This window comes from Lycorma delicatula, chromosome 11, assembly GCF_047948215.1.
Source record: "Lycorma delicatula isolate Av1 chromosome 11, ASM4794821v1, whole genome shotgun sequence".
NCBI lineage: Eukaryota > Metazoa > Arthropoda > Insecta > Hemiptera > Fulgoridae > Lycorma > Lycorma delicatula.
This window is the reverse complement of record NC_134465.1, coordinates 68573857-68590632: the sequence shown is the minus strand read 5'-3', so window position 1 is coordinate 68590632 and position 16776 is coordinate 68573857. Positions and strand designations below refer to the sequence as shown.

At 27.8% G+C, this 16776-nt stretch overlaps 1 protein-coding gene across 6 annotated transcripts in view; it reads left to right on the top strand.

Annotated features, from left to right (window-relative positions):
- The window catches only part of LOC142332146 (uncharacterized), a 130045-nt gene that overhangs the window by 57646 nt on the left and 55623 nt on the right, over positions 1-16776 (top strand). The window contains exon 1 of one of the 6 annotated variants that reach the window (XR_012758178.1): positions 13803-13944. The exons of the other annotated variants lie outside the window; for them this stretch is intronic. The gene's annotated coding sequence lies outside the window, so the exon portion shown is untranslated. Of the gene's footprint in view, positions 1-13802; positions 13945-16776 lie in introns of those variants that run through there. 6 annotated transcript variants of the gene reach the window in all.

Below are 16776 nucleotides of genomic sequence, written 5' to 3'. Positions count from 1 at the left end.
AATAATTCATTATTTTTGCTTTTGGAGAATGATTGATTGAATTGTAGATAGCTTACTTTTTTCTAATTTTTTTTTTGTCCGTGTTTTATTAGTTTCTCTGAAATGATTATTTCAGTATTTTTTTTTAAATGCATATTTTTGTAACAAGATACAAAAAACAAAAGAAGAGGAGGATTTTTCAATGTTACGGTAAAATGCTGATTTTCAATTTTTCTGTTTTATGTATAGGTGTCATAAATTCATTTATAGGTTAGATTACACTGCCTGTTGTTTTTGGTGTATGGTTGTATGCTGTATATGTGCTTTCTTAAATTTAATTTAAAAAGTCATTTTAATGATAGGAAATTTTCCTGATTTTTAATTGTTAGTAGTCATTAACTACTAACGTTTTTACTTAAGTTTTTGCACAAGTAAAATGAACAAGTATTATTAGATATGAGAATTGTAAACAATATAATAGGTTACTGCATTCATTAATATATAATAAAATCTTATCATAATATTTAGTTACATCCAAGATTCTATTAGCTAGGACATTTATTTGATTAAAATCTGATGACAGTGACAGATTTTGATGGAAATTTATACTGGAGTAAACTATAGTGTTAAAATCAATTGTGTTCAAAACTAATCGGATAAGTCTATAGTAGACGTGCAAACACTAAATTTTGTGTCATTTTGTTAACTGAAAAACAAAAGATTTGTACAGCATTGTGTGTCGCAAGCCAGTTTAGTACTTTGTTTTGGTTGGCAAATATCAGAACTTTTGGGTATTATTTAAATGTTGTAGAGAGTTTATTACTTGATTACATGATTTTTTTGTTGTATTCTTGTAGAATTTTATGATTTATTTTTAATCAGTTACTTTTTCTGTAAAAGAGTTTATTCTGTAAAGATTTTTTTCTCTAAAATTTGGAAACATTTTATGAAAGATTAAAGTTTATGATTTTTTTTAGTTTTGAAATTTTAACCAACTTTTACAAAAAATTAAACTTGGTAACAAACTTTTTTTTCACTTAGAACCTTAAAATGTGCAGTAAAACGTTATTTATACTAAAACATTTTAGACTAATGTTACATTTTAAACACTAATGTTATAGTGTTTAACCGGTTTATTAAACCTGGTTTTTGCTGTTGGAATTTTATCTCGGTTCACATCCTTCAACTTCCTGAATATTATCAGAAATGTTCCAGATGTTGGTCGTAAAGTTGCAAATTATTTTTTACTAACTATGTATGCAGAATTAAATAGGAAGTGCATTTAAAAAAAATTATATAACTGAAGTCGATAATGTTTCATTATATATTTTTTTAATTTAAATCTTATAAATTCTTTACTGTGCGAGTGTAATGAAATTTTTATTTTATTTTAATATTATTGACTAATATGTTATAGATTGTTATCAGTAGAATTTTATGAATGAAATTTTTGGTGTAATAGATCACTAACTGGAATTTTTTTTTTAGAGAAAACATTGTCAAATTAAATGTTATCCATCATAAGTAACTTTTGTGTAATGGCAGCTCCTTAGAAAATGTTAGAAGATATTTTGGCTGTTTCAATTACTGTTTTAGAAGAATAAATTAATTATTTTTAAAATTGTGTTTGTATGGTATTTGTAATTAAAAATTCCTGTAAAACGTGAACTATGTAAATCTTTTATGAAATAATATATTAGTGAAAATAATATTTACTTGTACACCAAACATTTTTTTGTGCTTGTTGATTATCGTTTTTTTAAAGTGAACTGATGTGCGTAGGTGCCAAATAAATATTTCTTAACTGTATGTTAAAATCATTGTACCATTCTTTATATGTAATTTTTCAGTATGGAATTAAATGGATGCTAATGAATTATTTATTTTGGAATTTTTCTTAATAAATTTAGAACTTACTAAAAAAAAACACTGATTTTTATCTGTTGTAATAATAGTGGAAATTTGATAAATTTATCAGAATTTTTAAATATCTTAAACTTTTTTAGTTTTTGTATTCTGTTATACAATCAATTATTTTGTTTGCTTTAAGATTCTACTGTCTCACAAGTTGTTAGTCACAGTCAGTTTTGTGTCATCCATTCCCAAGAAAGCACAGTTAATCGAACAGTAATGATAAAAGTATAGCGTTAACACCAAAATTCTAATCCGGCTATTCCTTAATCTGGATATAAAATATATTTTTTAAGAGAAAAAAGTGTTCGTTATATAGTATTTTTTGTTCATTTGTCATGTAGATTGCCGACAACATATTAAAAGAAAGAAAAAAAAAATCACATTGAGGATAATTTCAATACATCAGAGTTTGAATAGTTCATCTTAATTAAATAACTGGAATGAGTTTACAAAATTATTATTATTTGTATTCATTAAACATCAGAATATTCATCTCAAATAAGGGCAAAACCAATCCTAAAGTTTAATACTTATTTTTACTGTGTCGATGAATAGTAATGCCCTAAATTTCTATTATCTACTGTTTCTATATTTTAATTCAATAAGTTTCAGGTTTGATTCTGCTAATACGTGAAATTTTTTATTCTACAAATTTCTATATTTAATTTTTTTAGGAAATATTTAATTTTTTTTTAGATTTCAGGAAGGACACCTTCCTGAAATAGAAAAAATATAGTTTTATAAGTAGTTAAAATAAATAAATAAATAAATAAAAAGTAGTTAAAATATAAATAAGTAGCTTATAAGTAGTTTTATAAGACTGTGATAGTCTTATAAGACTATCACAGAAATTACTCCTGCTTAACCTCTCCCGCAAAAAAAAATAAAGTTTGAACAGTAATAAAATTTATTGCAAACATGAATCAAAGATTGTATCTATTAAAATGGAGCAGAATGAGGTTGCTGAACGTACATTTAGATTGACAGTTGAAATTTCATAAGGAGATGGTATAGCAAATAATCGTGGGATTAAAAAATTTAGTTCTGCGTTGTTTTGATACCATGTCACCTCCATGCGGAGAAGTGGCTAAAATTTTATTTCGTTAAATAGATACTGAAAAAGTAAGTTCTGATTACCTTTTGTTATATTTTTAATACGGGACGTATTTATAAATCTATTTATTATTTTCATTTTACTTAAATAAAATTTTAATACTTAAAAGAAATGAGTGTAATTATTTTATTTATATCTATATATTTTTAATTGTATTTATATATAAATATATAAAATAAATTATAAGTAAAAAACCCAAAAAAAAGTTACAATGAATTTTTAAGAGAAAACATATTGTTTATTATTGTAAAAAGTACACCCATACATACATACTATTTTCAAATTATATATATATAATAATAATATTACGGAATATATTTATACTGTACATAGATTTTAAATATTTATAAATTATATTATATACAATAAATAAAAAAAATTATAAATAAATAATTGAAACAATCAAATAAAAATACCATACATTATCGGTAATTGAAAGAATTTTAGTAATTTATTATCGATAAATGATTTGCGAGTTGCAAGTAGAAATGTGTTCTGTAAGGTTGGGGTCTTAAGAGCGAGTTATTTGATGGTGTTAGTATATGTATTACGTATTTAACATATTGCTATGTTGTATTAAATGTAATATGATTTCAATTTGTTTATTTTGTAATGGTAAATTGTGCGTGTAGAACCTTTTTTTAAGTATGATAATTCAATGACGGTTTGAACTTTATTTAATTTGGACATCCAGACTGATAATTACACTTATGAATCTGCTTCTGTTAAAAAATTTGTAACAGCTGATTTTTTTTTAATGTTACCACAGATTCTGAGGAGGTTTTATGTTTTCATGTTTCACAGTCGGTTGTCTTCTTTGGTATATTTATGTAACTCTCAAGAATATCTTAACTGTACTGAATTGAGTATATATAATGGAGTATAACTACTAGAACTATTACTTTTTGAATACTTTTAGAGTGATGGCACAGTAATAATCTCTCATTTTTTGTTTGTATACAGGCTACTTCCTGTGTTTATACAATTTTATTATATGTCACGAAGAACACTGCAGGTTTAGGAAAGTATGTTCATGTATTTTATATCTTTACGCGTTTACAACTGTTTGAGGAAACACAAGAGTACCATTTAAAAACTCAAATTGTTTTTATCAATATATTCCACTCTAAAAAAAAATATATTCCTAAATATATTATTAATATATTCCACTCACCTATCGACCATCTCTTTTGAATTATAAATCGGTGTACCATCTTTGTTTAACACATTATTCGATTTTAATTTTTGCACCACAAATTCTTCCTTAACTTTCCTGTGTTCTGTCTATTTTACCAATGATCATTTCTCTTTCCACTTCTGAACACTTTTCTTTAATCCACTCTTCTTTTGCTAATTTACACTTCCTGTTTATAGTATTTCTTAATTGTCTATAGTTCCTTTTACTTTCTTTATCACTAGCATTCTTATACTTTCTACATTCATCCATCCATCAGCTCCATATATCCTTTGATAATTAAGACCAGTTCTCTTTGTTACCCTATGTTCACTTCTGTTGGTTTAAGAATTTCCTTTTTAACATTCTCCTGTTCTATATTTTCTACCTTAACGTTTTTACTCAAACCTCTTGTGATGTCCTCCTCAAAAATCTTCTTTACCTCTTCCTCAAGCTTCTCTAAATTCCATTGATTCATCTGACACCTTTTCTTCAGTTTTTAACCTTAATCTATATTTCATTATCACTAAATTGTGTTCACTATCAATGTCTGCTCCGGGATAAGCTTTGCAGTCGCAGAGTTGATTTCTAAATCTTTGTTTAACTGTGATATAATCTATGTGATACCTTGCACTATCACCTGGCTGTTTCCATGTGTATATTCTTCTATTTTATTATTAAACTGGGTGTAGGCAAATACTAAATCATACTTCGTGCAAAACTCAATGAGTCAGTCCTCTCTTTCATTCCTTTTTCCCAGTCCATATTCACGCACAATATTTCCTTCCTTGCCTTTTCAATACTTGCATTCCAATATCCAACTATTAATTTTTCATTCCCTTTTATGTGTTTAATTGCTTTTAAATTACTTGAAAATTGATTTACCGGTGAACATTTATGATATTTATACAACTGGTTTTTTTTGTAGAGTTAGTGATAGTAATGGTACCCATGTTAAAAAAAGATTTAGTTAAATATTTTTAGTGTAAGATATTGATTTTTTTCTCTTTTCAAATCTTATGCGTTTATAAATAATCATATTGTAATACACTATTATAATAAAATATTTGGTACAGATTAATACCTTCTTACACTTAAAAAAAAGAAAAAACCATGCTACGTAATGAAATTACACACCTAGTACAGAGAATTCATAATTCTTGCATATATCGAAAACTGTGATAACCCAAAAAATTATTCATTAGATTTATTTTAATCGATCAAATTTGTCATAATTATTATGCCTATGTACATTTTCTTGTAAATTATAATGCCATCTCTTAAAACTCCCTTAAAAAGTCAAAATGAATTTTTAAATACAGAAATGGACTGTTAAATCTTTCTGGTACCAGTAAGTATGAATCGTGGATTTTATATTTAGAAAATTAAATTTGTTAACTTATCCTTGTGTTTATATTTATGAATATGCAATCTTTGCTAATAAAAATAATTGCTTATTCTTAAAAAAATAACAATATCCATCTTTACTAAACCAGATGGATTTACAAAAAAGAGAAGCTTATAATGCTTCCGTTGTAATCTTTAATAATTTGCCAAACTATCTGAAAAATCTTTCCTTCAAAAGATTTCTTTACAAACTAATTTTACAAAAAGATTGTTCAAAAGAATTCCGATATATTTTGAAAGTATGAGATTTATTATTGTTTTTATTTTAAATAATTTTTATGTTTGTCTTTTTTTTTAACTCTTATTATTTTACAAAACATGTGCAAATATTTTTAATTATTTCTTTCTAATGTTGCTGTGTTTATTATATAATAAATACATAGATAATCACAAAAATAAATTCATAGCTAATCACAATGCCAAATTTTGTTTTGTATATTACATCTTAATTCAGTTTTTATTATTTCCGTTCTACTACATTTATTATACTTTTTTCTCTATTTCTTTCTTTCTTATTTATTATTATTAAAATTTAAATAGCATAAACTTGAAATAAAATGCTAATAGCGTGGAGCAGAACTGCACTTTTACACTACTTATGTTATCTTTGTAAAACATTTCTAAAACTTTTATTCTTATTTCCAATATTGTTCATTTTTTAGGATGCTATTTCTGATAATTTTATGTATACATGAACGGATCAGGTTATAAGGGATATTTTCAGTTTGTTGAGGTATTTATAATTAAATATATATATATTTTTTTTATGAGTTTTCCAGTTGATATAAAACAACAAATGTAAAAATCTCAATTCAGATATATGTGTATTTTAAAAATACAACAGGTATTAAGTATATAATTCATAATAAAAATTTTGTGGCTAAAATATCAAAAATAATCTAATAATTAAAAAAAATAAATAAATAAATAAAAACAGTATTTTTCACTACCTCCATTTTGGATTAACAGGTTAAATATTAATAAAAAGGAACAGTGAGTAATTAACTCATGGTCAAATAATGGGCAGGCAGGAGTAGGTTTCGTAATGAACAAGAATATAGGGAGGAGAGTGGAGTATTTTAAGACGCATAGCGATAGAATCATACAACGATTGTTAACGTCTATATGCCTACAAGCGCCCATGATGATGATAAGGAGGTAGAATGTGTATACGAAGAGATTGATGAAGCAATTAAACACGTAAAAGTAGATGAAAATTTAATAATAGTTGGAGATTGGAATGCAAGCATTGGAAAAGGCAAGGAAAGAAATATAGTGGGTGAATACGGGCTGGGCAAAAGGAATGAAAGAGGGGACCGACTTATAGAGTTTTGCACGAAGTATAATTTTGTAATTACCAACACTCAATTTAAAAATCATAATAGAAGAATATACACTTGGAAAAAGCCAGGCGATACTGCAAGGCATCAGATAGATTATATCATGGTTAAGCAAAGATTTAGAAATCAACTCGTTGACTGCAAAACTTACCCTGGAGCAGACATTGATAGCGACCATAATTTGGTGATAATGAAATGTAGATTGGGGTTTAAAAACCTGAAGAAAAGGTGTCAGATGAATTGGTGGAATTTAGAGAAGCTTGAGGAAGAGGAAGTAAAGAAGATTTTTGAGGAGGACATCGCAAGAGATCTGAGTAAAAAAGGTAAGGTAGAAAATGTAGAAGAAGAATAGCAGAGTGTTAAAAAGGAAATTCTTAAATCAGCAGAAGCAAACTTAGGCAGAATAAAGAGAACTAGTAGAAAACCTTGGGTTTCAGACGATATATTGCAGCTGATGGATGAACGTAGAAAATATACAAATGCTAGTGATGAAAAAAGTAAAAGGAACTATCGGCAATTAAGAAATGCTATAAACAGGAAGTGCAAACTGGCGAAAGAAGAGTGGATTAAAGAAAAGTGTTCAGAAGTGGAAAGAGAAATGAACATTGGTAAAATAGACGGAGCATACAGGAAAGTTAAGGAAAATTTTGGGGTACATAAATTAAAATCTAATAATGTGTTAAACAAAGATGGTACACCAATATATAATACGAAAGGTAAAGTCGATAGATGGGTGGAATATATTGAAGAGTTATACGGAGGAAATGAATTAGAAAATGGTGTTATAGAGGAAGAAGAGGAAGTTGAGGAGGATGAAATGGGAGAAACAATACTGAGATCTGAATTTAAGAGAGCATTAAAAGATTTAAATGGCAGAAAGGCTCCTGGAATAGACGGAATACCTGTAGAATTACTGCGCAGTGCAGTTGAGGAAGCGATTGATAGATACAAACTGGTGTGTAATATTTATGAAAAAGGAGAATTTCCGTCAGACTTCAAAAAAAGTGTTATAGTAATAATACCAAAGAAAGCAGGGGCAGATAAATGTGAAGAATACAGAACAATTAGTTTAACTAGTCATGCATCAAAAATCTTAACTAGAATTCTATACAGAAGAATTGAGAGGAGAGTGGAGGAAGTGTTAGGAGAAGACCAATTTGGTTTCAGGAAAAGTATAGGGACAAGGGAAGCAATTTTAGGACTCAGATTAATAGTAGAAGGAAGATTAAAGAAAAACAAACCGACATACTTGGCGTTTATAGACCTAGAAAAGGCATTCGATAACGTAGACTGGAAAAAATGTTCAGCATTTTAAAAAAATTAGGGTTCAAATACAGAGATAGAAGAACAATTGCTAACATGTACAGGAACCAAACAGCAACAGTAACAATTGAAGAACATAAGAAAGAAGCTGTAATAAGAAAGGTAGTTCGACAAGGATGTTCCCTATCTTTCTTACTTTTTAATCTTTACATGGAACTAGCAGTTAATGATGTTAAAGAACAATTTAGATTCGGAGTAACAGTACAAGGTGAAAAGATAAAGATGCTACGATTTGCTGATGATATAGTAATTCTAGCCGAAAGTAAAAAGGATTTAGAAGAAACAATGAACGGCATAGATGAAGTCCTACGCAAGAACTATCGCATGAAAATAAACAAGAAGAAAACAAAAGTAATGAAATGTACGGGAAATAACAAAGATGGACCACTGAATGTGAAAATAGGAGGAGAAAAGATTATGGAGGTAGTAGAATTTTGTTATTTGAGAAGTAGAATTACTAAAGATGGATGAAGCAGGAGCGATATAAATTGCTGAATAGCACAAGCTAAACGAACCTTCAGTAAGAAATATAATTTGTTTACCTCAAAAATTATATTAAATGTCAGGAAAAGATTTTTGAAAGTGTATGTTTGGAGTGTCACTTTATATGGAAGTGAAACTTGGACGATCGGAGTATCTGAGAAGAAAAGATTAGAAGCTTTTCAAATGCGGTGCTATAGGAGAATGTTAAAAATCAGACGGGTGGATAAAGTGACAAATGAAGAGGTATTGCGGCAAATAGATGAAGAAAGAAGCATTTGGAAAAATATAGTTAAAAGAAGAGACAGACTTATAGGCCACATACTAAGGCATCCTGGAATAGTCGCTTTAATATTGGAAGGACAGGTAGAAGGGGAAAATTGTGTAGGCAGGCCACGTTTGGAATATGTAAAACAAATTGTTAGCGATGTAGGATGTAGAGGGTATACTGATATGAAAAGACTAGCACTAGATAGGGAATCTTGGAGAGCTGCATCAGACCAGTCAAATGACTGAAGACAAAAAAAAAAAAAATAAAAGGAACAGTGTTCAATTATATTTGTATTTCTGATTTAATAAAGAGTAGAGTAGCTGAAATCCTTACTTATTATCACTTTTTAAAATTTTTTATGATTATGTGTGATTAAGTCATTTTTTTACAATGTATGTTATTTTATTTATTTATTTTTTTTAACAACGGTAAATAGGGTTCTGATCCTTCAATTTCTAATTTTCAAATTTAATAGCTTCTGCCAGTCAAACCATATAACTTAATATATAGTAAATAAGATGGTAAACTGCACTCTTACAATCCTGTAGTTCTGCAATGCCTTGAACGTCTCTTGAAATCAAATTCATTAAGATGGAAAGCGAAACATTAAACCAAGTTCAGTGAACTTGTTGCCTAGAGATAACTGAAGATGTAAATAATGCTTATTACACTTCACTCCATAACATTGATCATTTTTGTAGATAATAATGTAGTACAGGACGCCAAGGCTTTTTAAGGGGTTTAATTAAGTAAATGTCTATCCCCGTGGCAGAGTGGTGGCATATCTCTGCTTTTTACCCGAAGGTCCTGGGTTTCAATCTCATCCATGGCATGTTTCTTATACTACAAAAATTACATTTCCAATTCTCATGCACAAGCTTCAAGCTTTGTAGTGAAATCAAGGAAAAGAAAAAAAATGTTTATACCATTTAAAAAAAAAAGAAATGGTTATTTTGTTATGTTATAGACATTTTTGACTATTCAAAAAAAAAAGATTTGCGCTTTACAATTAAATTCACTTGTTTTAAGCGGTTGATGTAGTTTTTTATTATTGATTATTGGATTTATTTGGTCACATGCCAATAAATTATCCATGTATTGTCGGATCCTTTTTTTTTTATTTATCGTTTGGTTAGATTGATTAGAAGTCGGAGATAGTCTGAATTTACTCAGTATATACCTCACCCACTAGGTTGGCTTTTTGTTTGACTCTGTACAGTAGAGTTTTTGGATAGTCAACAGCAACAAAAGTTCTTTGCTAAATTCCAATAAAGAATTGGTTGCTCTGCAGACTGCTAGAAGTTACCCAGCTTTACGGTGGCGTGGCTAAAAAAAGTAAGGGTGGCTGAGTAAATTTTCATGGGATTTGTTTAAGGAAAAAGGAACTACAGAATGAGGAAAGGATAGGGAACTGGAAAGAGGAGAAAAATTATTTTTGTTGTACGAGGTGTGGCTTATTAAATAATGAGACTAGTGCTGTAAAATATTTTATTTTAAATTTATACATGTTTAGTTATTATCCTCTTCAATAGGCATCCCTCCTCTATCTCTACAACGCTCCATGTCAGTTTTCCATTGTTTAAAACAGTGCTGTAAATCTTCTTCTTTGAGCGCTTTAATGATGAGTTCTGCTTTTTCTTTCACATCTTCAGTGGTCTGAAATTTTGTTCCTTTTAATGCAGATTTGACTTTGAGGAACAGATAAAAGTCACATCGTGTCAGGTCAGGCAAATAAGGCGGATGGTCTAACACTGGATTGTTATACTTGGCTAGAAACTTCTTGACAGACAATGCAGTGTGAGCCGGTGCGTTGTCCTGATGAAGAACCCGTGACTTATTTTTCCACAATTCGGGTTGTTATTGTCTTAATTTTTCACAGAGTTGAGCAAGGACCTTGTATAAAGACAAGAATAGTTACCCGACGATCAGATTACCAATTTTTTCAATATTTTTATCCGTTTTTGACGTGTAAGGGCGACCTGGACGAACATCATCTTCAATGTTTTCCTGGCCATCTTGGAAACACTTAAACTACTCAAAAATCAGCTCATGTGACAAATATTCATTGCCATATACTTTTTTTAATAGAAGATAAGTTTCAGTAGCGGTTTTTCCAAATTTCATATGAAATTTCATGACAATTGTTTGGTCTAATGAAACACTTATTATTCTTTCAGCAGTACAAAAAAAAAACATTTTATCCAAATGAAGGCCACAGCCAGACTAATATGTCTACAGAAATTGGAGTGACAACAATCGAAAGAAAATGCTTCACACTACACAGCTGTCAGTCGTGTGAATTTAGCGCATACACAGTTCTTTTGTAGCAGCATTAGTATTATTATTTAATAGCCTTATATTTTGGTTGTAGTATTTATGAGTATTTTGAGATTATATAATATGATTTTTCTTCTTTACTCAATCGCAGTTTGTTAATTGGTCTTGCACACTCTCAAGTAAGTTATTAATACAGTGTGAATAGTACAACTTGGGATCTGTTGTGTATTTTATATTATTAAAAGAATCCTTGCAACAAAAAAATATTTACGTCATTAATCGTTAATTTGTTTTTTGTATAATTTATTGTCGTCACAGCTTTTGAGCCGGTATTTAAGAAGAAAGCAAGTTTAGATTAGTAAATAAAAATAACTGACTGACACTTTCTCTTCTTTCTTGTTTATCTTTTACTGAAGGTAATTTCTATTTAGAATATGCCCAATAAAGCTGTTTACTTCTTCCATATTTTCATCAGATTTTCTGCTTCTCACATTTTTCTCAACTACTTCCGATTCCTACATCATTTACTTGGAGTATCATGTATACATTATACTATATGAAGGTGTTTACTAATTTTATTCCTTATAAATTTTAATATTGTGCTAATTTTTTTTATTTGACAAGATTTTTTTATTAGTTTTTCATAGTTTGTAGTTTTGTGACGCTTCATCCACCCATCTTGCTTTTGTAATTTATCTCCATAATTGTATTTCAAAATTATCCAAGTACTTTTCTTCCTTCTTCTGACTGTTCACTCTATATAAAGCGTACTCTATTAGCTGCTACTACTACTTTTATCTGTTTAGCCTTCTGAACCGCCGTAAGTTATTACTTCAGTGGATGAATGTGGATGATATGTATGAATGCAAATGAAGTGTAGTCTAGTACAGTCTCAGGTCAACCATTACTGTGGCGTGTAATTAGTTGAAACCGGAATGCCAATTACCGGTGGATACACCGGTATCCACGATCTAGTATTCAAATCTGTATAAAAGTAGTTACTTTTATACGGTTCAAATCCTAGCCTTAGAACTCTCAACTTTGAAATCAGCTGATTTGCAATGCTGAAGAGTTAACTGCTAGACAAACCCGGTGAGTTCTATAAAGCTATACTACATAAAGCATACTCTATATAAAGCATTTGGAAAATCTGTCATCACATCAATTGGAATCCTTCTTGCTGTCAATTGTCCTTTTACTTTTTTATTTCTATGTAATTATTTTGATTATTACTTCATGTTTCTAGCTTTATTAGAAAAATATTTTAAGACAGGAAAGGGTTTGTTGTAATCATTTCTACAATGTTGGTTTTTTTTAAACGACGGGTGAGAATTAACATAGGATTGCCATGATAACTTGTATTGTATTCTTTGAAAGACACTGGCAATTGGTAAATCCGATGGACTCTATTACTGTTTTCCCAAGATATTTTCTTTGCTTTTTGACTTAAATTCTACATTTATTTTAATGTTTTAAGCTAGTGAGTTAGCGTGATTTAAAAAAAATTACTAATTTTTTGTGTAATAGTTTGTTTTACAACAATTACCGACCAATAAAATCTATTTACTCATTTTAATTAGTCAGAAACTGTTTATCTTTAGATTTTCTTATTGTTCCTTTTTTTATTTTTTTTTGCTGTTGGTGTTGTTTTTTTATAATTAAATATTATATATGTTCTTTATAATTAATATTTAGTTCTGTCTAAAAATGATGAACTCTACTTGTATACTATTTTTGAAGAATTTTATATTTATAGATTGACATTAATAAAACTTAATTATTAATATAACAACCTGTTTTTCATTAAAAAAAATATTTTTTTGTAAGTGAATTGGCTGGCTTTGGCTGTTCATATCTGTGAAATAGTAATTATTACTTATTTACTTACGTAAAAAAAAATTAAAAAAAGAAAAATATATCAAGGTACAATGAAACTGACATGATGTATGTATGAAATAAATTTTTACTGAATTACTGTAAGATATTTTGAAACTTATTAGAAGAACTATGTCTGATATAATACACATAATGAGCGCATATAAATTAGAATAATGATGGTTTTTGCCGTCTCTCAGTGATACCAATATGAATCACGTTGTAATCTGTGAATCCATTTGCTTATCAGTTGAATTATGTTTCCAAATGTAGCAAGTTTATAACTAATGGGATGAAGAGCATCATTTAATATTGTTAAAGTTACCTTGATTAGTATTTGTTAAATAATAGTTGTTATAGTAATTTTATCTGTTAACACAGGATGTATTTATTGATATGTTTACTGAGATTAGATTGATTATTTTTATGGTATATTTTTTTAATAATATATATATATTTTTTTTTTGCAAGTAACATGCTTAACTCAGTTGTCAAGTTATACTGTGACTATTACAATACAATAAATAAAGGTGACATGTTCAGCCGCATCCGGCTTAACTTATCTGGTTTCATATTATCAGGGCGATTTAAAAACACCTATATTACAAAGTAGTGCTTCTGTTAATATGAATCCTGATAAAGTAACTGTAAATAACACATGCTTTACTATTTTATTTTTTGTTACTAAGCGGTTATTGTTTTCTAATTAACGTGTATGTATTTTTTTTTTTTTATTTATGAAAAGGTTTCAGTTCTTCTGAATGTTTGAAATCTGTTTGTGGAACACGAGGTAAACTGATTTAATAAAAGTATACCTGTGATGTTTAGTAGTGTAGTAAATGGTTTTCAGATTAATTTTAGTTTCTTTTACATTTGAACTCATTTGATCGGTCGTTCCTTCTGTTTAAAATGTATTAATGTAACGTAAGAATTATAAGATGATTGATTGTAGAATTGTAAATGTTTTTTAAGATTGATTGAAGCTGTGCATACTGTGTGCCACAAAAATGATGCTATGTTCTAACAATTGTATATTTGTTAAAAAAATTAAAGTAATTATTTGAAAGAATGAAAATGCTGATGGTATCTAATTATTTCTTTGCAAAACAAAAATCGGTCGAGTTAACATTTAAATAGTTTTGTAAACCTATTTGTTTATACCAGGAGTTTCAACACGATTAAATTATAAGAAATATTTTTTTATGCGTGCGTGTTTTGGAATCTTTTAAGCGACAATAATTTCATTATATTATAATTAAAATGCTTTGGATGCTTGTAATAGAGTATTGAAGGAAATAAATAAATAACATATCTAAAAAGGTGATTGATTTGTTTTACTGAAAGTACAGCCTTAACTAGTTCAGGTACATAAATTACTTAATGATCCTACTACTGATTTATTATTATCCATCAGTAACTGTTACTGGGCGTCGATCTTAGTTGATATATAAATAAATAAAATGTACCCTAGAATAAATGTATGTCTATTTTTCTTTAATCGGCAATAATTAAACATTAGTAACCCATTACTTAACCTAGGATATTAAACGTAAGTTATTTAATATGTTTTGTGCAAAAGTAATGTAGGTTTGGTAGTATTTTAATTTTTATTGTTATTTTTTTTTAAAGAAAGATATCGTAGTTGAACAGTAGCTTCATATTTTGTGAAACACATTTAGCTAAAAAAAAAATATATATGTATAAATTAATATAAGGAAACTTTTATCCTTGTGGCTGGATGCAGTAAAGAATTTTCAGAGGGGGATTTGAAAATGATAATTAACCACACCTGTGAGATAGATTGAAAACAATAATAATTTTAGATTCCTAAACACTGGTTCTTGTTTTATCTGTTAGATTGAATTAGAAATAATTTCTAGCCGTTTGCAAATTATTATAATTGCATTAAATTGGTGTTTTTTTGTTAATTATTTTTCAAGATGTTTTTAATTCATCATGTGTTAATAATTAATCACGTAAAAAAAAATAAAAACCCTTTTTTTATTATAATTTTATTTATATATATTTAAATAAGTGATTTTATTGCAATATAAGGGTTGAAGATTAGTAAGACTACAAGTGCTGCTCGAGCATTACGTGTGAGTACTAACATAAAATATTTATTAATGTATAAAATGTTGTTAGTTAATTTTGATGTGCTGCTTGATGTTTATTTTTTTTAAATTTATATAAATTATTTCATTCGTATATATATATATATATATATATATATATATATATATATATATATATATATATTTTATTATAGACTCATTTGTTTTATGTACATATACAATTTTTTGTTTATCAGTCATGTTACATTGTATGTACATTCATATGTTTGTTATAGGTTAGATACATATAGTTTTTATAAATTTTATATATATATATATATAATATTTTTATATTTATTTAAAGCTATTTGTATTGTTTCATCATTGTTTGTTGTTAATTTTATAATGTTCATGTCAGCTTAGATGTTAGAACCTATTTCCTGTTAGAATTTACATATAGTTACAACGCATGGCTGACTTAATTCGAGCTATTTTTTTATTTAAAAAAACATTTATTTTTTATTTAATACTCTGTAAAATGTTCTGGTAATCTTTATGATAATCGGTACCATTTGTAAATTTGTGTACACCATACTGCCAATTAATTTATCTCCTAAAATTTATATTATTTATTGTAAAATATTAATTAGATATGCTAACCGAATGTAATATGCAAAAATTTAAAAATACCGCCCGTTTTTTTTGGCAGTTAAAGCTAATGGATCTCTCTTGCACGGTATCTATTTGAATTTATAATAATATTGTTATGCCCGCACTTCTTTGTGTGTAACCTGTTTGAAATATAAATAATTTCAAGTTAGATATCAGATAAAATATTTACTGATTATCAGATTGAATAATTTCAAGTTAGATATCAGGCAAAAGATTTACTGATTATCAGATTGACAAAACTAGCGGAGGCCTATGCAAAAAATAAGCTGTAAAATGTGTATTAATAATCAATATTCATTAATTATCTATTATTGATATGTATCGATAAGCTATTGAGTTTTTCCAATTATCTTAACATGTCAAAGTACAAAAATAAAAATGGTGTTGGGAGCTGAAACAAGTACCAATTCTGATGGTAGCGTTAGAAAAATATTGGTTATATGTGTCAAAAATTATATTAATTTGTATTAGTTACACATTTAAAGTGAAATTGTATTTCATTATTTACCTGCTTGAAGAATTTTTGTCAAATGGAAAACAGATCTTCATTCCTGTCCCTTTATTTTTAATGGCTATGTTACTGAAAGTTTAGACTAAGATAATATTGATGAACTGTAATTTTGTAGCGATCGATATTTTATAGATATTATTGTTATAACTAAGAGTGGGGTTTCAAAACATCCTTATATACAAATCACTTATATAGTCTGTATAATATTTCATTATTTTTTAAAATTTGTTTTTGTTTTGAAGGTTGATATTTAGTTGTGTCTTGTTTTCAACCTGTCGTTGTTGTTAGTATTATTAATTAAACTCTCAGCAAAAGGTTTGGATTACCTGTTTTGGAAATGTCATGTCAGTATCTTGTAAGCACAGTTAAATTTGGATGATGTGTT